Source organism: Oncorhynchus mykiss, chromosome 11 (assembly GCF_057628025.1).
Source record: "Oncorhynchus mykiss isolate SJ-2025 chromosome 11, ASM5762802v1, whole genome shotgun sequence".
Lineage (NCBI taxonomy): Eukaryota > Metazoa > Chordata > Actinopteri > Salmoniformes > Salmonidae > Oncorhynchus > Oncorhynchus mykiss.
In genome coordinates, this window is record NC_143032.1 from 1,238,830 (window position 1) to 1,264,950 (window position 26,121).

Sequence of the window (26,121 nt, forward strand, 5' to 3'; positions counted from 1 at the left end):
AGACTGGGCAGCCTCTAGTTCTATGTTCTAACAGAAGACTGGACAGCCTCTAGTTCTAACAGAAGAATAGACAGCCTCTAGTTCTATGTTCTAACAGAAGTCTGGACAGCGTCTAGTTCTAATAGAAGACTAGACATCCTCTAGTTCTGTGTTCTAACAGAAGACTAGACATCCTCTAGTTCTGTGTTCTAACAGAAGACTGGACAGCCTCTAGTTCTATGTTCTAACAGAAGACTGGACATCCTCTAGTTCTGTGTTCTAACAGAAGACTAGACATCCTCTAGTTCTATGTTCTAACAGAAGACTGGACAGCCTCTAGTTCTAACAGAAGACTGGACAGTCTCTAGTTCTATGTTCTAATAGAAGACTGGACAGCCTCTAGTTCTAACAGAAGACTGGACAGCCTCTAGTTCTATGTTCTAATAGAAGACTGGACATCCTCTAGTTCTGTGTTCTAATAGAAGACTAGACAGCCTCTAGTTATGTGTTCTAACAGAAGACTGGACAGCCTCTAGTTCTAATAGATGCCTGGACAGCCTCTAGATATGTGTTCTAACAGAAGACTAGACATCCTCTAGATATGTGTTCTAACAGAAGACTGGACAGCCTCTAGTTATGTGTTCTAATAGAAGACTGGACAGCCTCTAGTTCTAATAGATGACTGGACAGCCTCTAGTCATGTGTTCTAACAGAAGAATGGACAGCCTCTAGATATGTGTTCTAACAGAAGACTGGACAGCCTCTAGTTCTAATAGAAGACTGGACAGCCTCTAGTTCTGTGTTCTAACAGAAGACTCGACAGGCTCTAGATATGTGTTCTAACAGAAGACTGGACAGCCTCTAGTTCTAATAGATGACTGGACAGCCTCTAGTTATGTGTTCTAACAGAAGACTGGACAGCCTCTAGTTCTGTGTTCTAACAGAAGACTGGACAGCCTCTAGTTCTGTGTTCTAACAGAAGACTGGACAGCCTCTAGTTCTAACAGAAGGCTGGACAGCCTCTAGTTCTAATAGAAGACTGGACAGCCTCTAGTTCTAACAGAAGACTGGACAGCCTCTAGTTCTATGTTCTAACAGAAGACTGGACAGCCTCTAGTTCAAACAGAAGACTCGACAGCCTCTAGTTATGTGTTCTAATAGAAGACTGGACAGACTCTAGTTCTAATAGAAGACTGAAAAGTCTCTAGTTCTAACAGAAGACTGGACAGCCTCTAGTTCTGTGTTCTAACAGAAGACTGGACAGCCTCTAGTTCTGTGTTCTAACAGAAGACTGGACAGCCTCTAGTTCTGTGTTCTAACAGAAGACTGGACAGCCTCTAGTTCTGTGTTCTAACAGAAGACTGGACAGCCTCTAGATATGTGTTCTAACAGAAGACTGGACTGCCTCTAGTTCTAATAGTTCTAATAGAAGACTGGACAGCCTCTAGTTCTAATAGATGACTGGACAGCCTCTAGTTATGTGTTCTAACAGAAGACTGGACAGCCTCTAGATATGTGTTCTAACAGAAGACTGGACTGCCTCTAGTTCTAATAGAAGACTGGACAGCCTCTAGTTGTAATAGAAGACTGGACAGCCTCTTGTTCTGTGTTTTAACAGAAGACTGGACAGCCTCTAGATATGTGTTCTAACAGAAGACTGGACAGCCTCTAGTTCTAATAGATGACTGGACAGACTGTAGTTATGTGTTCTAACAGAAGACTGGACAGCCTCTAGATATGTGTTCTAACAGAAGACTGGACAGCCTCTAGTTCTAATAGAAGACTGGACAGCCTCTAGTTCTATGTTCTAACAGAAGACTGGACAGCCTCTAGTTCTATGTTCTAACAGAAGACTAGACATCCTCTAGTTCTATGTTCTAACAGAAGACTGGACAGCCTGTAGTTCTAACAGAAGACTGGACAGCCTCTAGTTATGTGTTCTAATAGAAGACTGGACATCCTCCAGTTCTGTGTTCTAATAGAAGACTAGACAGCCTCTAGTTATGTGTTCTAACAGAAGACTGGACAGCTTCTAGTTCTGTGTCCTAATAGAAGACTGGACATCCTCTAGTTCTGTGTTCTAACAGAAGACTGGACAGCCTCTAGTTCTGTGTTCTAACAGAAGACTGGACAGCCTCTAGATATGTGTTCTAACAGAAGACTGGACAGCCTCTAGTTCTAATAGAAGACTGGACAGCCTCTAGTTCTAATAGAAGACTGGACAGCCTCTAGTTATGTGTTCTAACAGAAGACTGGACAGCCTCTAGTTCTAACAGAAGACTGGACAGCCTCTAGTTCTATGTTCTAACAGAAGACTGGACAGCCTCTAGATATGTGTTCTAATAGAAGACTGGACAGCCTCTAGTTTTAATAGATGACTGGACAGCCTCTAGTTATGTGTTCTAACAGAAGACTGGACAGCCTCTAGTTCTGTGTTCTAACAGAAGACTGGACATTCTCTAGATATGTGTTCTAACAAAAGACTGGACAGCCTCTAGTTCTAATAGAAGACTGGACAGCCTCTAGTTCTAATAGAAGACTGGACAGCCTCTAGTTATGTGTTCTAACAGAAGACTGGACAGCCTCTAGTTCTAACAGAAGACTGGACAGTCTCTAGTTTTATGTTCTAACAGCAGACTAGACATCCTCTAGTTCTATGTTCTAACAGAAGACTAGACATCCTCTAGTTCTAACAGAAGACTGGGCAGCCTCTGTTATTGTAATTTATTCCCTTCTATCTGAAAAACAATAATAAGCCGTGCTCTTATCTCCAACAGCAGTGTTCCACCACTACAAGCCAAAACCAAGTCATTGCTTAATTTCTAGGATGTCTGTTTTTTTAAAGCACGGCCTAAATAACGTCTCCTAGGTCAGGTTGGATGGGTTGCTGCCCAGCCAGGCGTAAATAATGTCTCCTAGGTCAGGTTGGATGGGTTGCTGCCCAGCCAGGCATAAATAACCCCTCTTGTTTGGAGTCAGGATGTTTAATAAGACACTTTTTATCGTCCAGCTAGCGTTGATGACCCCGTTTATATTTTGATCAACCTGTAATTGGGTAATCTTTCAGGAACTCTGACCCACTGGCTGAGCTCCAACACTAACATAACTTCCATAGCCTTTCCTCCATGAAACAGGAATGTTCCTCTCTTCATAGCCTTTCCTCCATGAACCAGGGATGTTCCTCTCATCATAGCCTTTCCTCCATGAACCAGGGATGTTCCTCTCGTCATAGCCTTTCCTCCATGAACCAGGGATGATCCTCTCGTCATAGCCTTTCCCCCATGAACCAGGGATGTTCCTCTCATCATAGCCTTTCCTCCATGAAACAGGGATGTTCCTCTCGTCATAGCCTTTCCTCCATGAACCAGGGATGTTCCTCTCGTCATAGCCTTTCCTCCATGAACCAGGGATGTTCCTCTCGTCATAGCCTTCCCTCCATGAACCACTGATGTTCCTCTCGTCATAACCTTTCCTCCATGAAACAGGGATGTTCTTCTCGTCATAGCCTTTCCTCCATGAACCACTACTGTTCCTCTCGTCATAACCTTTCCTCCATGAACCAGGGATGTTCCTCTCGTCATAATCTTTCCTCCATGAAACAGTGATGTTCCTCTCGTCATAACCTTTCCTCCATGAAACAGGGATGTTCCTCTCGTCATAGCCTTTCCTCCATGAAACAGGGATGTTCCTCTCGTCATAGCCTTTCCTCCATGAACCAGGGATTTTCCTCTTGTCATAGCCTTTCCTCCATGAACCACTGATGTTCCTAACATCATAGCCTTTCCTCCATGAACCAGGGATGTTCCTTTTCGTCATAGCCTTTCCTCCATGAACCAGGGATGTTCCTCTCGTCATAGCCTTTCCTCCATGAACCAGGGATGTTCCTCTCATCATAATCTTTCCTCCATGAAACAGGGATGTTCCTCTCTTCATAACCTTTCCTCCATGAAACAGGGATGTTCCTCTCGTCATAGCCTTTCCTCCATGAACCAGGGATGTTCCTCTCGTCATAGCCTTTCCTCCATGAACCAGGGATGTTCCTCTCGTCATAGCCTTCCCTCCATGAACCACTGATGTTCCTCTCGTCATAACCTTTCCTCCATGAAACAGGGATGTTCTTCTCGTCATAGCCTTTCCTCCATGAAACAGGGATGTTCTTCTCGTCATAGCCTTTCCTCCATGAAACAGGGATGTTCCTCTCGTCATAGCCTTTCCCCCATGAACCAGGGATGTTCTTCTCATCATAGCCTTTCTCCCATGAAACAGGGATGTTCCTCTCGTCATAGCCTTTCCCCCATGAACCAGGGATGTTCTTCTCATCATAGCCTTTCCTCCATGAACCAGGGATGTTCCTCCCGTCATAGCCTTTCCTCCATGAAACAGTGATGTTCCTATCATCATAGCCTTTCCTCCATGAATCAGGGATGTTCCAGTCGTCATAGCCTTTCCCCCATGAACCAGGGATGTTCCTCTCGTTATAGCCTTTCCTCCATGAACCAGGGATGTTCCTCTCATCATAATCTTTCCTCCATGAAACAGGGATGTTCCTCTCTTCATAACCTTTCCTCCATGAAACAGGGATGTTCTTCTCGTTATAGCCTTTCCTCCATGTAAGAGGGATGTTCCTCTCGTTATAGCCTTTCCTGCATGAACCAGGGATGTTCCTCTCGTCATAGCCTTTCCCCCATGAAACAGGGATGTTCTTCTCGTCATAGCCTTTCCTCCATGTAAGAGGGATGTTCCTCTCGTCATAGCCTTTCCCCCATGAAACAGGGATGTTCTTCTCTTCATAACCTTTCCTCCATGTAAGAGGGATGTTCCTCTCGTCATAGCCTTTCCTCCATGAACCAGGGATGTTCTTCTCGTCATAGCCTTTCCTCCATGAAACAGGGATGTTCCTGTCGTCATAGCCTTTCCTCCATGAACCAGGGATGTTCCTCTCGTCATAGCCTTTCCTCCATGAACCAGGGATGTTCTTCTCGTCATAGCCTTTCCTCCATGAAACAGGGATGTTCCTGTCGTCATAGCCTTTCCTCCATGAACCAGGGATGTTCCTCTCGTTATAGCCTTTCCCCCGATGAAGTGAACCACTGATGTGAACGTTTAAAAGGAGAACTCAAGTTCAAGTTCACGTTTGTTTATTAGTCATTCTCACTTTATTAACATGTAGTACAGTGCAACGAATTGCTGACTTACAGATTCACCACTCTACAATTTTTTTATTTTTTTATTTATTTAAACTTTATTTAACTATGCAATGCAATAACAACAGGAAAGTAATTAAGTGAATAAAATCTCAACGAATAGAAAATAGGATAAAAAAGTAGCAACAACATCAGGAATGTTTTGATCAAACAAAGCATAAATTAACAGTAAAACACACCAAACGAAGCAAAGTGGAGTGGAAGCCTATAAGACACTCTCCCTACTCTTTCTATCGTTCACCTGTCAGTGGTCACTAGGGACAGGGATGAGAGAGAGGAAGCTATAAAGGACTGTTGGGACACAGCAACGGTGTCATTTATGCATTTACGACTCTGAAGCGTCATGACCATACCTCCTCTGCTAGGTTCAGGGACTGAGACTCTTGTTCTGTCAAAGAGTTTGTATTTTCTTCTGGCAGAGCGGTCAGGGACTGAGGCCCTTGTTCTGTCAAAGAGTTTGTATTTTCTTCTGGCAGAGCGGTCAGGGACTGAGGCCCTTGTTCTGTCAAAGAGTTTGTATTTTCTTCTGGCAGAGCGGTCAGGGACTGAGGCCCTTGTTCTGTCAAAGAGTTTGTATTTTCTTCTGGCAGAGCGGTCAGGGACTGAGGCTCTTGTTTTGTCAAAGAGTTTGTGTTTTCTTCTGGCAGAGCGGTCAGGGACTGAGGCCCTTGTTCTGTCAAAGAGTTTGTGTTTTCTTCTGGCAGAGCGGTCAGGGACTGAGGCCCTTGTTCTGTCAAAGAGTTTGTGTTTTCTTCTGGCAGAGCGGTCAGGGACTGAGGCTCTTGTTTTGTCAAAGAGTTTGTGTTTTCTTCTGGCAGAGCGGTCAGGGACTGAGGCCCTTGTTCTGTCAAAGAGTTTGTGTTTTCTTCTGGCAGAGCGGTCAGGGACTGAGGCCCTTGTTCTGTCAAAGAGTTTGTATTTTCTTCTGGCAGAGCGGTCAGGGACTGAGGCCCTTGTTCTGTCAAAGAGTTTGTATTTTCTTCTGGCAGAGCGGTCAGGGACTGAGGCTCTTGTTCTGTCAAAGAGTTTGTATTTTCTTCTGGCAGAGCGGTCAGGGACTGAGGCTCTTGTTTTGTCAAAGAGTTTGTGTTTTCTTCTGGCAGAGCAGTCAGGGACTGAGGCCCTTGTTCTGTCAAAGAGTTTGTGTTTTCTTCTGGCAGAGCGGTCAGGGACTGAGGCCCTTGTTCTGTCAAAGAGTTTGTGTTTTCTTCTGGCAGAGCGGTCAGGGACTGAGGCCCTTGTTCTGTCAAAGAGTTTGTGTTTTCTTCTGGCAGAGCGGTCAAATCACAGTTGTTTTTTGTTGTTGTTGCAGTTTTCGCCCATCCTCTTCGGAGGACAAGATACACTTTGTTTTCACAGCTTTTTCTTTTGTTTTTACATTCTACACACATTTTACATACAGAACTTTTTCTTTCTTTCTTACTTTAAAGTAGTTACATAGCAAGAATAAAGTAATTTGCTATTTTGATATACATTACATTTGGATAGATAGTAATTATACATCGTGTAAATATTAAAGATCATGAGCTTTTAACCCCACCCCTCAGCTACTCTCAGTACATCCAACCAATCACCTTAACCCCACCCCTCAGCTACTCTCAGTCCATCCCACCTTAACCCCACCCCTCAGCTACTCTCAGTCCATCCCACCTGTCACCTTAACCCCACCCCTCAGCTACTCTCAGTCCATCCAGCCAATCACCTTAACCCCACCCCTCAGCTACTCTCAGTCCACCCAACCAATCACCTTAACCCCACCCCTCAGCTACTCTCAGTCCATCCCACCTTAACCCCACCCCTCAGCTACTCTCAGTCCATCCCACCTTAACCCCAGCCCTCAGCTACTCTCAGTCCATCCCACCTATCACCTCAACCCCACCCCTCAGCTACTCTCAGTCCATCCCACCTTAACCCCAGCCCTCAGCTACTCTCAGTCCATCCCACCTATCACCTTAACCCCACCCCTCAGCTACTCTCAGTCCATCCCACCTTAACCCCACCCCTCAGCTACTCTCAGTCCATCCCACCTTAACCCCACCCCTCAGCTACTCTCAGTCCATCCCACCTTAACCCCAGCCCTCAGCTACTCTCAGTCCATCCCACCTATCACCTCAACCCCACCCCTCAGCTACTCTCAGTCCATCCCACCTTAACCCCAGCCCTCAGCTACTCTCAGTCCATCCCACCTATCACCTTAACCCCACCCCTCAGCTACTCTCAGTCCATCCCACCTTAACCCCACCTCTCAGCTACTCTCAGTCCATCCCACCTATCACCTTAACCCCACCCCTCAGCTACTCTCAGTCCATCCCACCTTAACCCCACCCCTCAGCTACTCTCAGTCCATCCCACCTATCACCTTAACCCCAACCCTCAGCTACTCTCAGTCCATCCCACCTATCACCTTAACCCCACCCTTCAGCTACTCTCAGTCCATCCCACCTATCACCTTAACCCCACTACTCTGGTGTCTGTCTGTCTGTCTGTCTGTCTGTCTGTCTGTCTGTCTGTCTGTCTGTCTGTCTGTCTGTGTGCCAAGCCTTTGTACAGTTCTCTGTGGATGTTATTACATCATAGAGTAGAGGACAGCCTAATGGAAACAGGATGTTATTACATCATAGAGTAGAAGACAGCCTAATGGAATCAGGATGTTATTACATCATAGAGTAGAGGACAGCCTAATGGAAACAGGATGTTATTACATCATAGAGTAGAGGACAGCCTAATGGAATCGGGATGTTATTACATCATAGAGTAGAGGACAGCCTAATGGAATCAGGATGTTATTACATCATAGAGTAGAGAACAGCCTAATGGAAACAGGATGTTATTACATCATAGAGTAGAGAACAGCCTAATGGAAACAGGATGTTATTACATCATAGAGTAGAGAACAGCCTAATGGAAACAGGATGTTATTACATCATAGAGTAGAGGACAGCCTAATGGAAACAGGATGTAGTGATCCATTTTGGAACCATTTGGTTACAGTGTTCGTGTTTCCTGATCCCATACATCTGCTGATTTGGATCTTTGCTGTCATTTTGACCAATGACATCAAGACGTTCCAGTCAGGAGACCAGTCAACTCTCTCACAGATGAACCCTTTGTTCAATGACTCTGTGGCTGTTCATTTGATGAGGGGACTTTGTCTTCTTACTCACAACTTTGTTGCCCTGGGGACGTGACAGTGAGAGAAACAGATCACTCTAATGTGATTAAAGGTATTAGCACCAACAGCAGCAGCCAAATGACTAGGGCCGAAGGGTAACCACAGATAGACAGCACCTATAGAGTCAGACCACTGTTGGGAAAGAAAACAAATGGACGGACGGAGGGAGGGACGGACAGATAGACCACTGTTGGGAAAGAAAACACAACACCCAGACATCCCCAATAACCTGAACACCAGCTAGCTTGCTAGTTAGCTAGCGCTCCAGTCTGAAAAGGCCAAACCGTAGCAGACCACCTGGTTGAATAGTAAGACAATACTGTGTTAGGTAAAGGAACAGATTGGTTTTACTGTAAACGATGATGCTTAACATACGGGAAGCAAAAATGTTAGAGGTCTGTCAACATATATTCAGGACCATGGACTTAGCCTGGATGACACCAGGATGAGTCTGTCAACATATATTCAGGACCATGGACTTAGCCTGGATGACACCAGGATGAGTCTGTCTACATTTATTCAGGACCATGGAATTAGCCTGGATGACACCAGAATGAGTCTGTCTACATATATTCAGGAACATGGACTTAGCCTGGATGACACCAGGATGAGTCTGTCTACATTTATTCAGGACCATGGAATTAGCCTGGATGACACCAGGATGAGTCTGTCTACATATATTCAGGACCATGGACTTAGCCTGGATGACACCAGGATGAGTCTGTCTACATATATTCAGGACCATGGACTTACCCTGGATGACACCAGGATGAGTCTGTCTACATATCTTCAGGACCATGGAATTAGCCTGGATGACACCAGGATGAGTCTGTCAACATATATTCAGGACCATGGAATTAGCCTGGATGACACCAGGATGAGTCTGTCCACATATATTCAGGACCATGGAATTAGCCTGGATGACACCAGGATGAGTCTGTCCACATATATTCAGGACCATGGAATTAGCCTGGATGACACCAGGATGAGTCTGTCAACATATATTCAGGACCATGGAATTAGCCTGGATGACACCAGGATGAGTCTGTCTACATATATTCAGGACCATGGAATTAGCCTGGATGACACCAGGATGAGTCTGTCAACATATATTCAGGACCATGGAGTCTGTCTACGTATATTGTTAATTTAGCTGGTGTTGTTAGTTTAGCTGGTGGTGTTGTTAGTTTAGCCTGGATGACACCAGGATGAGTCTGTCCACATATATTCAGGACCATGGAATTAGCCTGGATGACACCAGGATGAGTCTGTCAACATATATTCAGGACCATGGACTTAGCCTGGATGACACCAGGATGAGTCTGTCTACATTTATTCAGGACCATGGAATTAGCCTGGATGACACCAGAATGAGTCTGTCTACATATATTCAGGAACATGGACTTAGCCTGGATGACACCAGGATGAGTCTGTCTACATTTATTCAGGACCATGGAATTAGCCTGGATGACACCAGGATGAGTCTGTCTACATATATTCAGGACCATGGACTTAGCCTGGATGACACCAGGATGAGTCTGTCTACATATATTCAGGACCATGGACTTACCCTGGATGACACCAGGATGAGTCTGTCTACATATCTTCAGGACCATGGAATTAGCCTGGATGACACCAGGATGAGTCTGTCAACATATATTCAGGACCATGGAATTAGCCTGGATGACACCAGGATGAGTCTGTCCACATATATTCAGGACCATGGAATTAGCCTGGATGACACCAGGATGAGTCTGTCCACATATATTCAGGACCATGGAATTAGCCTGGATGACACCAGGATGAGTCTGTCAACATATATTCAGGACCATGGAATTAGCCTGGATGACACCAGGATGAGTCTGTCTACATATATTCAGGACCATGGAATTAGCCTGGATGACACCAGGATGAGTCTGTCAACATATATTCAGGACCATGGAGTCTGTCTACGTATATTGTTAATTTAGCTGGTGTTGTTAGTTTAGCTGGTGGTGTTGTTAGTTTAGCCTGGATGACACCAGGATGAGTCTGTCCACATATATTCAGGACCATGGAATTAGCCTGGATGACACCAGGATGAGTCTGTCCACATATATTCAGGACCATGGAATTAGCCTGGATGACACCAGGATGAGTCTGTCAACATATATTCAGGACCATGGAATTAGCCTGGATGACACCAGGATGAGTCTGTCTACATATATTCAGGACCATGGAATTAGCCTGGATGACACCAGGATGAGTCTGTCAACATATATTCAGGACCATGGAGTCTGTCTACGTATATTGTTAATTTAGCTGGTGTTGTTAGTTTAGCTGGTGGTGTTGTTAGTTTAGATGGTGTTATTAGTTTAGATGGTGTTATTAGTTTAGCTGGTGGTGTTGTTAGTTTAGATGGTGTTGTTAGTTTAGATGGTGTTGTTAGTTTAGATGGTGTTATTAGTTTAGATGGTGTTGTTAGTTTAGATGGTGTTGTTAGTTTAGATGGTGTTGTTAGTTTAGATGGTGTCGTTAGTTTAGATGGTGTTGTTAGTTTAGCTGCTGTTGTTAGTTTAGCTGCTGTTGTTAGTTTAGATGGTGTTGTTAGTTTAGCTGGTGTTGTTAGTTTAGATGGTGTTGTTAGTTTAGCTGGTGTTGTTAGTTTAGCTTTTGGTGTTAGTTTAGCTGGTGTTGTTAGTTTGGCTGGTGGTGTTAGTTTAGCTGGTGGTGTTGTTAGTTTAGCTGGTGGTGTTAGTTTAGCTGGTGTTGTTAGTTTAGCTGCTGGTGTTAGTTTAGCTGGTGTTGTTAGTTTAGCTGCTGGTGTTAGTTTGGCTGGTGGTGTTAGTTTGGCTGGTGGTGTTAGTTTAGCTGGTGGTGTTAGTTTGGCTGGTGGTGTTAGTTTACATGGTGTTGTTAGTTTAGCTTCTGGTGTTAGTTTAGCTGGTGGTGTTAGTTTAGCAAGTGGTGTTAGTTTAGCTGATGGTGTGAGTTTAGCCGGTGGTGTTAGTTTAGTTGGTGGTGTTCGTTTATCTGGTGTTGTTAATTTATCTGGTGGTGTTAGTTTAGCTGGAGTAGTTTAGCTGGTGGTGTTAGTTCAGCTGGAGTAGTTTAGCTGGTGGTGTTAGTTTAGTTGGTGGTGTTAGTTTAGCTGCTGGTGTTAGTTTAGCTGGTGTTAGTTTAGCTGGTGGTGTTGTTAGTTTAGCTGCTGGTGTTAGTTTAGCTGGTGGTGTTATTAGTTTAGCTGGAGGTGTTAGTTTAGTTGGTGGTGTTAGTTTAGCTGGTGTAATTTAGCTGGTGGTGTTAGTTTAGCTGATGGTGTTAGATTAGCTGGTGTAATTTAGCTGGTGGTGTTAGTTTAGCTGGTGGTGATAGTTTAGCTGGTGTAGTTTAGCTGGTGGTGTTAGTTTAGCTGGTGGTGTTATTAGTTTTGCTGGTGGTGTTAGTTTAGTTGGTGTAGTTTAGCTTGTGGTGTTAGTTTAGCTGGTGGTGTTAGTTTAGCTGGTGGTGTTAGTTTAGCTGGTGGTGCAGTTTAGCTGGTGGTGTTAGTTTAGCTGGTGTAGTTATTTTAGCTGGTGTTGTTTTTTTAGCTGGTGGTGTTAGTTCAGCTGGTGGTGTTAGTTTAGCTGTTGGTGTTAGTTTAGCTGGTGTTGTTTGTTTAGCTGGTGTAGTTTACCTGGTGTTGTTAGTTTAGCTGGTGTAGTTTACCTGGTGTTGTTTGTTTAGCTGGTGTAGTTTACCTGGTGTTGTTTGTTTAGCTGGTGTAGTTTACCTGGTGTCAACATATATTCAGGACCATGGAATTAGCCTGGATGACACCAGGATGAGTCTGTCCACATATATTCAGGACCATGGAATTAGCCTGGATGACACCAGGATGAGTCTGTCCACATATATTCAGGACCATGGAATTAGCCTGGATGACACCAGGATGAGTCTGTCAACATATATTCAGGACCATGGAATTAGCCTGGATGACACCAGGATGAGTCTGTCTACATATATTCAGGACCATGGAATTAGCCTGGATGACACCAGGATGAGTCTGTCAACATATATTCAGGACCATGGAGTCTGTCTACGTATATTGTTAATTTAGCTGGTGTTGTTAGTTTAGCTGGTGGTGTTGTTAGTTTAGATGGTGTTATTAGTTTAGATGGTGTTATTAGTTTAGCTGGTGGTGTTGTTAGTTTAGATGGTGTTGTTAGTTTAGATGGTGTTGTTAGTTTAGATGGTGTTATTAGTTTAGATGGTGTTGTTAGTTTAGATGGTGTTGTTAGTTTAGATGGTGTTGTTAGTTTAGATGGTGTCGTTAGTTTAGATGGTGTTGTTAGTTTAGCTGCTGTTGTTAGTTTAGCTGCTGTTGTTAGTTTAGATGGTGTTGTTAGTTTAGCTGGTGTTGTTAGTTTAGATGGTGTTGTTAGTTTAGCTGGTGTTGTTAGTTTAGCTTTTGGTGTTAGTTTAGCTGGTGTTGTTAGTTTGGCTGGTGGTGTTAGTTTAGCTGGTGGTGTTGTTAGTTTAGCTGGTGGTGTTAGTTTAGCTGGTGTTGTTAGTTTAGCTGCTGGTGTTAGTTTAGCTGGTGTTGTTAGTTTAGCTGCTGGTGTTAGTTTGGCTGGTGGTGTTAGTTTGGCTGGTGGTGTTAGTTTAGCTGGTGGTGTTAGTTTGGCTGGTGGTGTTAGTTTACATGGTGTTGTTAGTTTAGCTTCTGGTGTTAGTTTAGCTGGTGGTGTTAGTTTAGCAAGTGGTGTTAGTTTAGCTGATGGTGTGAGTTTAGCCGGTGGTGTTAGTTTAGTTGGTGGTGTTCGTTTATCTGGTGTTGTTAATTTATCTGGTGGTGTTAGTTTAGCTGGAGTAGTTTAGCTGGTGGTGTTAGTTCAGCTGGAGTAGTTTAGCTGGTGGTGTTAGTTTAGTTGGTGGTGTTAGTTTAGCTGCTGGTGTTAGTTTAGCTGGTGTTAGTTTAGCTGGTGGTGTTGTTAGTTTAGCTGCTGGTGTTAGTTTAGCTGGTGGTGTTATTAGTTTAGCTGGAGGTGTTAGTTTAGTTGGTGGTGTTAGTTTAGCTGGTGTAATTTAGCTGGTGGTGTTAGTTTAGCTGATGGTGTTAGATTAGCTGGTGTAATTTAGCTGGTGGTGTTAGTTTAGCTGGTGGTGATAGTTTAGCTGGTGTAGTTTAGCTGGTGGTGTTAGTTTAGCTGGTGGTGTTAGTTTAGCTGGTGGTGTTAGTTTAGCTGGTGGTGCAGTTTAGCTGGTGGTGTTAGTTTAGCTGGTGTAGTTATTTTAGCTGGTGTTGTTTTTTTAGCTGGTGGTGTTAGTTCAGCTGGTGGTGTTAGTTTAGCTGTTGGTGTTAGTTTAGCTGGTGTTGTTTGTTTAGCTGGTGTAGTTTACCTGGTGTTGTTAGTTTAGCTGGTGTAGTTTACCTGGTGTTGTTTGTTTAGCTGGTGTAGTTTACCTGGTGTTGTTTGTTTAGCTGGTGTAGTTTACCTGGTGTTGTTTGTTTAGCTGGTGTAGTTTACCTGGTGTTGTTTGTTTAGCTGGTGTAGTTTACCTGGTGTTGTTTGTTTAGCTGGTGTAGTTTACCTGGTGTTGTTTGTTTAGCTGGTGTAGTTTACCTGGTGGTTGTTTAGCTGGTGGTGTTAGTTTAGCTGGTGTTAGTTTACCTGGTGTTGTTAGTTTAGCTGGTGTAGTTTACCTGGTGTTGTTTGTTTAGCTGGTGTAGTTTACCTGGTGTTGTTTGTTTAGCTGGTGTAGTTTACCTGGTGTTGTTTGTTTAGCTGGTGTAGTTTACCTGGTGTTGTTTGTTTAGCTGGTGTAGTTTACCTGGTGTTGTTTGTTTAGCTGGTGTAGTTTACCTGGTGTTGTTTGTTTAGCTGGTGTAGTTTACCTGGTGTTGTTTGTTTAGCTGGTGTAGTTTACCTGGTGTTGTTTGTTTAGCTGGTGTAGTTTACCTGGTGGTTGTTTAGCTGCTGGTGTTAGTTTAGTTGGTGGTTGTTTAGCTGGTGGTGTTAGTTTAGCTGGTGTAGTTTACCTGGTGTTGTTTGTTTAGCTGGTGTAGTTTACCTGGTGTTGTTAGTTTAGCTGGTGTAGTTTACCTGGTGTTGTTTGTTTAGCTGGTGTAGTTTACCTGGTGTTGTTAGTTTAGCTGGTGTTAGTTTAGCCAGAGTTGTTTATTCTCTATTGTTCGTAAGGGGGAGCTTCATAGTCCCCAGCTGAAGTCTTAGGTTGCGTCCTAAATGGCACCCTTTTGAGTGCATGGTCTTTGACCTGGGTCTGTAGAGGACGTACCCATAGTGATGATGCTAAACTTCAGGTACTGATAGAGAGAGGCACAAGAGAGTCAAATTGCAGTATAAATATGAACAGTACTCTGGGGGTGAAAGGTGGTCTGAACAAACAGGATCAATTATATACCCTAGACAGGGTTTCAAACAAACATTGAGAAAGCGGTTGTGACACATGAGAAACTAGTGACTATCTTTAGCTAAGTCCCTCATGGAATAGGAGTTCACGGAACTTGATCGTAGCGCACAACCTGTCAACATGCCTCTGAAAATGGAAAGGTCAGAGTTCCTCGTCAACGTCATGGAAATGGCTGACCAAAAGGTTGTACAACACTGTGACCAAGGCTCTCCCGTTAATCAGCTAGAATGGACAGATACTACAAAGACAACAAATCTACAACACAAACAGGAAATGTGGAAAGTAGTGGTGGGAAATAGGGAGAGACAGAGAGAGAGTTACAGAGAGACTCTGACTGTCAAATTGTTTGTGTTAGGGCCCCCTTAAGATTGTTCTGAGGATTGTCCTGAGAATAAACACAGGGAGGGATGGCAAAATAGAGGGTAGTGACCAGAACTAACTTCTCCCAGAGACTAGAACTAACCTCTCCCAGAGACTAGAACTAACCTCTCCCAGAGACTAGAACTAACCTCTCCCAGAGACTAGAACTAACCTCTCTCAGAGACTAGAACTAACCTCTCTCAGAGTCTAGATCTAACCTCTCCCAGAGACTAGAACTAACCTCTCCCAGAGACTAGATATGATCTCTCCCAGAGACTAGAACTAACCTCTCCCAGTCTAAATCTGACCTCTCCCAGAGACTAGAACTTACCTCTCCCATAGACTAGAACTAACCTCTACCAGAGACTAGATCTAACCTCTCCCAGAGACTAGAACTAACCTCTCCCAGAGAATAGAACTAACCTCTCCCAGAGATTCGAACTAACCTCTCCCAGAGACTAGAACTAACCTCTCCCAGAGACTAGAACTAACCTCTCCCAGAGTCTAGATCTAACCTCTCCCAGAGATTAGAACTAACCTCTCCCAGTGTCTAAATCTAACCTCCCCCAGAGTCTAGATCTAACCCCTCCCAGAGGCTAGAATTAACCTCTCCCAGAGACTAGATCTAACCTCTCACAGAGACTAGAACTAACATCTCCCAGAGACTAGAACTAACCTCTCACAGAGACTAGATCTACGCTCTCCCAGAGACTAGACCTAACCTCTCCCAGAGACAGATCTAAAATCTCCCAGAGACTAGTACTAACCTCTCCCAGAGACTAGAACTACCCTCTCCCAGAGACTAGATCTAAAATCTCCCAGAGACTAGAACAAACCTCTCCCAGAGACTAGATCTAACCTCTCCCAGAGACTAGAACTAGCCTCTCCCAGAGACTAGATCTAACCTCTCCCAGAGACTAGAACTAACCTCTCCCAGAGTCTAGATCTAACCTCTCCCAGAGACTAGAACTAACCTCCCCCAGAGTCTAGATCTAACCCCTCTCAGAGGCTAGAATTAACCTCTCCCAGAGACTAGATCTAACCTCTCCCAGAGTCTAAATCTGACCTCTCCCAGAGACTAGAACTAACCTCTCCCATAGACTAGAACTAACCTCTCCCAGAGACTAGATCTAACCTCTCCCAGAGACTAGAACTAACCTCTCCCAGAGACTAGAACTAACCTCTCCCAGAGATTAGAACTAACCTCTCCCAGAGACTAGAACTAACCTCGCCCAGAGACTAGAACTAACCTCTCCCAGTGTCTAAATCTAACCTCCTTCAGAGTCTAGATCTAACCCCTCCCAGAGGCTAGAATTAATCTCTCCCAGAGACTAGATCTAACCTCTCACAGAGACTAGAACTAACCTCTCCCAGAGACTAGAACTAACCTCTCACAGAGACTAGATCTATGCTCTCCCAGAGACTAGAACTAACCTCTCCCAGAGACAGATCTAAAATCTCCCAGAGACTAGAACTAACCTCTCCCAGAGACTAGAACTAACCTCTCCCTGAGACTAGATCTAACCTCTCCCAGAGACTAGATCTAACCTCTCCCAGAGACTAGATCTAACCTCTCCCAGAGACTAGAACTAACCTCTCCCAGAGTCTAGATCTAACCTCTCCCAGAGATTAGAACTAACCTCTCCCAGTGTCTAAATCTAACCTCTCCCAGAGACTAGAACTAACCTCCCCCAGTCTATATCTAACCCCTCCCAGAGGCTAGAATTAACCTCTCCCAGAGACTAGATCTAACCTCTCCCAGAGACTAGAACTAACCTCTCCCAGAGACTAGAACTAACCTCTCACAGAGACTAGATCTATCCTCTCCCAGAGACTATAACTAACCTCTCCCAGAGACTAGATCTGATCTCTCCCAGAGACTAGAACTAACCTCTCCCAGAGACTAGATCTAAAATCTCCCAGAGACTAGAACTAACCTCTCCCAGAGACTAGAACTAACCTCTCCCAGAAACTAGATCTAAAATCTCCCAGAGACTAGAACTAACCTCTCCCAGAGACTAGATCTAACCTCTCCCAGAGACTAGAACTAACCTCTCCCAGATACTAGATCTAACCTCTCCCAGAGACTAGATCTAACCTCTCCCAGAGATTAGAACCAACCTCTCCCAGAGACGAGGACTAACCTCTCCCAGGATCTACATTTGACCTCTTCCAGAGACTAGAACTAACCTCTCCCAGAGTCTAAATCTGACCTCTTCCAGAGACTAGAACTAACTTGTCCCAGAGACTAGATCCAACCTCTCCCAGAGACTAGATCTAAACTCTCCCAGAGACTAGAACTAACCTCTCCCAGAGACTAGAACTAACCTCTCCCAGAGACTAGAACAAAGCTCTCCCAGAGACTAGATCTAAAATCTCCCAGAGACTAGAACTAACCTCTCCCAGAGACTAGAACTAAACTCTCCCAGAGACTAGATCTAAAATCTCCCAGAGACTAGAACTAACCTCTCCCAGAGACTAGATCTAACCTCTCCCATAGACTAGATCTAACCTCTCCCAGAGACTAGATCTAACCTCTCCCAGAGACTAGATCTAACCTCTCCCATAGACTAGATCTAACCTCTCCCAGAGACTAGATCTAACCTCTCCCAGAGACTAGATCTAACCTCTCCCAGAGACTAGAACTAATCTCTCCTAGAGACTAGAACTAACCTCTCACAGAGACTAGATCTAACCTCTCCCAGAGACTAGATCTAACCTCTCACAGAGACTAGAACTAACCTCTCCCAGAGACTAGAACTAATCTCTCCTAGAGACTAGAACTAACCTCTCCCAGAGACTAGATCTAACCTCTCCCAGAGACTAGATCTAACCTCTCCCAGAGACTAGATCTAACCTCTCCAAGAGACTAGAACTAACCTCTCCCAGAGACTAGAACTAACCTCTCCCAGAGACTAGATCTAACCTCTCCCAGAGACTAGATCTAACCTCTCCCAGAGACTAGATCTAACCTCTCCCAGAGACTAGATCTAACCTCTCCCAGAGACTAGATCTAACCTCTCCCAGAGACTAGAACTAACCTCTCCCAGAGACTAGATCTAACCTCTCCCAGAGACTAGAACTAATCTCTCCCAAGAAACCATTTTTAGGATGGGAATAATGTTTGTAAAGAAAAATACCAGAATCCCAAATAAGAACAGTTTTATAACTGAGTGTCATATAAATGCTACTAGCCAATGACATTTGGACTATAAAAGTATCATATAAACAATGTTGTCTTACTCAGGGTTTATTCTGCTTTAGGAAACAGACACTGACGACAGTTGACATAAATAAGAGAGTGGGAGAAAGTTAATATGGCCTGCGAACCACGGATGTTGTGCTGTTGAAGTTCGATCTTAAGCTTGTGAATTATGGAAGTATTGGAGGACACTGGAAACTGTTCTTCCTTCTGCTAGACTCTCCTATAAACATCATGCTAAACATCATCCTTCTGCTAGACTCTCCTATAAACATCATGCTAAACATCTTCCTTCTGCTAGACTCTCTCTCCTCTACCTCTCATCCATGACCCCCCCTCTCTCTCCTCTACCTCTCACCCATGACCCCCCCTCTCTCTCCTCTACCTCTCAACCATGACCCCCCTCTCTCTCTCTCCTCTACCTCTCATCCATGACCCCCCTCTCTCTCTCCTCTACCTCTCACCCATGACCACCCCTCTCTCTCCTCTACCTCTCACCCATGACCCCCCTCTCTCTCTCCTCTACCTCTCACCCATGATCCCCCTCTCTCTCTCATCTACCTCTCACCCATGACCCCCCCTCTCTCTCCTCTACCTCTCACCCATGACCTCCCCCTCTCTCTCCTCTACCTCTCACCCATGATCCCCCTCTCTCTCTCCTCTACCTCTCACCCATGACCCTCCTCTCTCTCTCCGCTACCTCTCACCCATGACCCCCTTCTCTCTCCTCTACCTCTCACACATGACCCCGTCTCTCTTTCCTCTACCTCTCACCCATGACCTCCTCCTCTCTCTCCCCTACCTCTCACCCATGACCCCCTCTCTCTCTCCTCTACCTCTCACACATGACCCCCTCTCTCTTTCCTCTACCTCTCACTCATGATCCCTCTCTCTCTCTCCTCTACCTCTCACCCATGACCCCCCTCTCTCTCCTCTACCTCTCACCCATGGTCCCCCTCTCTCTCTTCTCTACCTCTCAACCATGATCCCCCTCTCTCTCCTCTACCTCTCACCCATGACCCCCCCTCTCTCCTCTACCTCTCACCCATGACCCCCCTCTCTCTCTCCCCTACCTCTCACCCATGACCCCCCCTCTCTCTACCTCTCACCCATGACTCCCCCCTCTCTCTCCTCTACCTCTCACCCATGACCTCCCCCTCTCTCTCCTCTACCTCTCACCCATGACCCCCCTCTCTCTCTACTCTACCTCTCAACCATGACCCCCCTCTCTCTCCTCTACCTCTCACCCATGACCCCCCTCTCTCTCTCATCTACCTCTCACCCATGACCCCCCCTCTCTCTCCTCTACCTCTCACCCATGACCCTCCTCTCTCTCTCCGCTACCTCTCACCCATGACCCCCTTCTCTCTCCTCTACCTCTCACACATGACCCCGTCTCTCTTTCCTCTACCTCTCACCCATGACCTCCCCCTCTCTCTCCTCTACCTCTCACCCATGACCCCCCTCTCTCTCTCCTCTACCTCTCACCCATGACGCCCCTCTCTCTCTCTCCTCTACCTCTCACCCATGACCCCCCTCTCTCTCTCCTCTACCTCTCACCCATGACCCCCCCTCTCTCTCCTCTACCTCTCACCCATGATCCCCCTCTCTCTCTCCTCTACCTCTCACCCATGACCCCCCCTCTCTCTCCTCTACCTCTCACCCATGACCCCCCCCTCTCTCTCTCCCCTACCTCTCACCCATGACCTCCCCTCTCTCTCTACCTCTCACCCATGACTCCCCCCTCTCTCTCCTCTACCTCTCACCCATGACCTCCCCTTCTCTCTCCTCTACATCTCACCCATGAACCCTCTCTCTCTCCTCTACATCTCACCAATGACTCCCCTCTCTCTCTCCTCTACCTCTCACCCATGACCCCCCTGTCTCTCTCCTCTACCTCTCACCCATGACCCCCCCTCTCTCTCCTCTACCTCTCACCCATGACCCCCTCTCTCTCTCCTCTACCTCTCACCCATGACCCCCCTCTCTCTCCTCTACCTCTCACCCATGACCCCCCTCTCTCTCTACCTCTCACCCATGACTCCCCCCTCTCTCTCTCCTCTACCTCTCACCCATGACCCCCCTCTCTCTCTCCTCTACCTCTCACCCATGACCCCCCTCTCTCTCCTCTACCTCTCACCCATGACCCCCCTCTCTCTCTACCTCTCACCCATGACCCCCTCTCACTCTCCTCTACATCTCACCAATGACCCCCCTCTCTCTCTCCTCTACCTCTCACCCATGACCCCCCTCTATCTCCCTCTACCTCTCATCCATGACCCTCTCCCCTCCCTCCTTCTATAGCTCTCTCTTTCTGTCTCTCCCTCTCCCTCTCCCTCTTCCTCTACCCAACCAGGAAGCCATCCAGCCAGGCAGCCACCCAACCAGGTAGCCATCCAGCCAGGCTGCCACCCAACCAGGTAGCCATCCAGCCAGGCAGCCAACCAACCAGGTAGCCAGCCAGGCAGCCACCCAACCAGGTAGCCACCCAGCCAAGCCGCCTCCCAACCATGAAGCCATCCAGCCAGGCAGCCATCCAGTCAGGGGGCAACCTCACCAACAGTCTCATAGACCTGTCAGACCAGAGGCGTGTATCACCACTTGAAGCAGTGGAGTATCATTGTGGTTTGTTGAGGGGAACATTTTTCCAATATATATATTTTATTTTAGAAACTTCCAAACAACATCCAACAACCAACCAATACATGTATCAACTGCGTAAAGCACCTAAAAAGAATACATTTGACATCCCTCAGTTCCCTAGTGGGTAACTTCATCCACAGGCTATTACGCACAGCACATAAATTGTGCTAGAGGCATCACTACAGACAACCTGGTTCGAATCCAGACTGTATCACAACCGGCCGTGATTGGGAGTCCCTTAGGGGAGGGGCACAATTGGCCCAGCGTCGCCCTAATTTGGCCGTTGTAGGCTGTCATTATAAATAAGAATTTGTTCTTAACTGACTTGCCTAGTTAAATAAAGGTTCAATAAAAATAAATGCAAAAGATATATAAACTGGCCTTAATGGGAGTGACCACAGAATTCTATGGGATTAACCTTACTGAGTAAAGTATCTGTCATCATTTCATTCCATCAAATCACACGACTCTGAGGCACCAAATGGATGCAAGGCACGTGTAGAAGACAAGCACGGGGAGAGTTAGGGTGAATGTGCTGTAGGAGATGGTTGATTGGTAGATTAAGCCAATGTACAGGGAGTTTCATTAGCCTTTCTATTTGCTAATGTTGGTCAAGTTTGACGCATTGGTCCACCAGAATCTTTGCGCATTTGGGCGGAAGTGTCTGGTAATGAGATGACCTAGTGGGTAACCTTTGCCTTGTTGGAGCATGCTAGGGGAATAGAAGAGGACCTAGGATGGATCCTTGTGGAACTCCACAGGTGATACAAAAACATGTTATGCATTTATGCTGTTTTTAAAATGGGTAGCAGAAAATGATAACATAAGATAGAATAAAACAATACTAAATCGCAGTTGCTCTCAACTCCTACCCAATCCCCCTGTCCATCCTCCACCCCTCTCCTTTACTCCTTGGTCCTGTACACAGGGGTGGACTGGGACCAGAAATAGACCCGGCATTTGTAACACACTGGCCCAATTATTTTAGCTTGATAATGGTAATTCTGCACAACACCCCCAATTTTAGACCGGCCCAAATGGCTAACGATTAACCCGCCCATCTTTGCCTGAACTCACCTACGGTCTGTCAGTTTCTGCCTGTAGAATTCTGGCCTCAGCTGAGTCAACAGGGCCCTCATCCTCTCAGAACCATCTCATCGTCTCAGAGCCGGAGTAAACAGACGCTGCGTCTCGTCCTCAGGGGACAGGGTGACTCACACCACGCTAGTATTGTTTTGTCATCTCCTCAACTCTCTTCTAACAAACAGATCAGACTCTCCGTGACAGACATGTTTAAGATGATATACCAGAGGAGGGCTGAAACGGGTCAGTCTGTGTATACACTGTGTGTGTGTGTACTAGAGATGGGTATGTGTTGAAATCTCTAAGGGGCCCTGTCTGATAAATAAACAGATTATTCTTTACTGAAGCTTTGAAATTAAACTGGGATTGAACTGGGATAGAACTGCTTCAGGATAGGGTCAATTTTTTATCAATTTCCACCTGACTGACGTGCCAAAGTAAACTGCCTGTTGCTCAGGCCCTGAAGCCAGGACATGCAGGCCCTGAAGCCAGGATATGCAGGCCCTGAAGCCAGGATATGCAGGCCCTGAAGCCAGGATATGGAGGCCCTGAAGCCAGGATATGCAGGCCCTGAAGACAGGATATGCAGGCCCTGAAGCCAGGATATGCAGGCCCTGAAGCCAGGATATGCAGGCCCTGAAGCCAGGATATGCAGGCCCTGAAGCCAGGATATGGAGGCCCTGAAGCCAGGATATGCAGGCCCTGAAGCCAGGATATGCAGGCCCTGAGGCCAGGATATGCAGGCCCTGAAGCCAGGATATGCAGGCCCTGAAGCCTGGATATACAGGCCCTGAAGCCTGGATATACAGGCCCTGAAGCCAGGATATGCAGGCCCTGAAGCCAGGATATGCAGGCCCTGAAGCCTGGATATACAGGCCCTGAAGCCAGGATATGGAGGCCCTGAAGCCAGGATATGCAGGCCCTGAAGCCAGGATATGAAGGCCCTGAAGCCAGGATATGCATATAATTGATAAACTGCCTGTTACTCAGGCCCTGAAGCCAGGATATGCAGGCCCTGAAGCCAGGATATGAAGGCCCTGAAGCCAGGATATGCATATAATTGGTACCGTTGGAAAGAAAACACTCTGAAGTTTGTAGTCATGTTAAAATAACGTAGGAGACTATAACACAATAGAGATGGTAGGGGAAAATACAAAAAAAGCCCACGCTCTTCCATTAGAACTTATAGGGAAAATATTAAATCAAGCTCCCATTATGCATATCCTATAGCTTACACTGGATGTCAGTAGTCTTTGTTCAAGGTTTCACGCTTGTATCTTCCAAAACGAGGAAGAGTTATGAGTTTTAGTACTGGGATACAGACTTGGAAATCAGTTTATGCACGCACGATGAAGAGGAAGCGCACCCGCTAATATCGTTTTCATGTAAAATGTGTATAAGATGTATAAATTGAAGGTAAAGCCGAAGTGTTTATTAGTTTACTCCAATTGAAGGATCGGCGGTAGGGTTTGTGGGGAATAATAATAAAGGTATATTCTTTAAAAAAGTATGTCTATCTATATAGGTATGTGTATATAGGTATGTGTATATAGGTATGTGTATATAGGTATGTCTATATAGGTATGTGTATATAGGTATGTGTATATAGGTATGTGTATATAGGTATGTGTATATAGGTATGTCTATATAGGTATGTGTATATAGGTATGTGTATATAGGTATGTCTATATAGGTATGTGTATATAGGTATGTGTATATAGGTATGTCTATATAGGTATGTGTATATAGGTATGTGTATATAGGTATGTGTATATAGGTATGTCTATATGTGTATGTATATATGTGTATATGTATGTGTATATAGGTATATGTATGTATATATGTGTATGTGTATGCATTCGTGTATGGACATATATATTTACCCCAAAAATATATGGGGGATTGGAAATGATGCAGACAATTACATTGATGGAACCAATATTCTTTCCGCAATATTTAGCTGATCCACCTCTTTAAACAAAAAATAAATAAATACATATATATATACAGGGCCTATATATATATATATAGAGAAACATGTTCAATAGGAAAACGATATATATATATATATATATATCGTTTTCCTATTGAACATGTTTCTCTCCGTATTGTTTTATAAAAGTTTAGCGGTAGCTTTTTGGATTCCTTTCTCTGGCCATTGAACGAGTGGATTACTCAAATCGATGGCGCCAACTAAACTGACTTTTTGGGATATAAAGAAGGATTTTATCTAACAAAATGACACTACATGTTGTAGCTTGGACCCTTTGGATGACAAATCAGAGGAAGTTTTTCAAAAAGTAAGTGAATATTTAATCGCTATTTGTGAATTTATGAAACCTGTGCTGGTGGAAAAATATTTTGATGTGAGGGCGAGGTCCTCAAACAATCGCATGACATGCTTTCGCTTTAAAACCTATTGTAAATCGGACAGTGCAGTTAGATTAACAAGAATGTAAGCTTTTAACCGATATAAGACACTTGTATGTTCCTAAATGTTTCATATCCATATTTTCTATTATAAATTATTTGAATTTTGCGCTCTCGAGTTTCACTGGAACCATTAATTAAGCTAAAAAGAAACTCAGACTAAAAAGGGAGGATTGTATTATTATATAAAGCTAGCCCGCTAGTCAGAGGCTAGTGCTATTCAGACTGGGTTAGTAACAACATGTGCCAAAGTAGCCTGCGGGCTAGCGACATTGTGTATTTTTTATTGGTTTCTCAAAGAGGATATTATTAAAAAGTCAATGTACTTAGACAACAGACATTCTAAGAGGAGAGTACTGTGCTGAGACAACAGACGTTCTAAGAGGAGAGTACTGTGCTGAGACAACAGAAGTTCTAAGAGGAGAGTACTGTACTGAGACAACAGACGTTCTAAGAGGAGAGCACTGTACTGAGACAACAGACGTTCTAAGAGGAGAGCACTGTACTGAGACAACAGACGTTCTAAGAGGAGAGCACTGTACTGAGACAACAGACATTTCTCAAAAGAATCTGAAAACCGGAGAGAGTTGAAGTCACTTTCTCTCTTATCCTCTTTGTTAGCGACATATGTTGCTCTGAGGTTGTGTTGAGATTGTGTTGAGGTTGTGTTGAGATCGTGTTGAGGTTGTGTTGAGATTGTGTTGAGGTTGCGTTGAGGTTGATGTTTTGTTGAGGATGAGTTGATGTTGAGAAAGTGTTGATGTTGAGGTAGTGTTGATGTTGAGGTAGTTGAGGTTGAGGCAGTGTTGATGTTGAGGTAGTGTTGAGGTTGAGGCAGTGTTGATGTTGAGGTAGTGTTGATGTTGAGGTAGTGTTGAGGTTGAGGTAGTGTTGATGTTAAAGTAGTGTTGATGTTGAGGTAGTGTTGATGTTGAGGTAGTGTGGATGATGAGGTAGTGTTGATGTTGAGGTCGTGTTGAGGTTGAGGTAGTGTTGAGGTTGATGTAGTGTTGATGTTGAGGTAGTGTTGATGTTAAGGTTGCATTGATGTTGAGGTAGTGTTGATGTTGAGGTAGTGTTGAGGTTGAGGTAGTGTTGATATTGAGGTAGTGTTGATGTGAGGTAGTGTTGATGTTGAGGTAGTGTTGATGTTTTGTTAAGGTTGCATTGATGTTGAGGTAGTGTTGATGTTGAGGTTGCATTGATGTTGAGGTAGTGTTGATGTTGAGTTTGCATTGATGTTGAGGTAGTGTTGATGTTAAGGTATTGATGATGCTGAGGTAGTGTTAATGTTGAGGTAGTGTTGATGTTGAGGTAGTGTTGCGGTTGAGGTAGTGTTGATGTTGAGGTAGTGCTGATGTTGAGGTAGTGTTGAGGTTGAGGTAGTGTTGATGTTGAGGTAGTGTTGATGTTGAGGTAGTGTTGCGGTTGAGGTAGTGTTGATGTTGAGGTAGTGCTGATGTTGAGGTAGTGTTGAGGTTGAGGTAGTGTTGATGTTGAGGTAGTGTTGATGTTGAGGTAGTGTTGCGGTTGAGGTAGTGTTGATGCTGAGGTCGTGTTGATGTTGAGGTAGTGTTGATGATGAGGTAGTGTTGATGTTGAGGTAGTGTTGCGGTTGAGGTAGTGTTGATGTTGAGGTAGTGCTGATGTTGAGG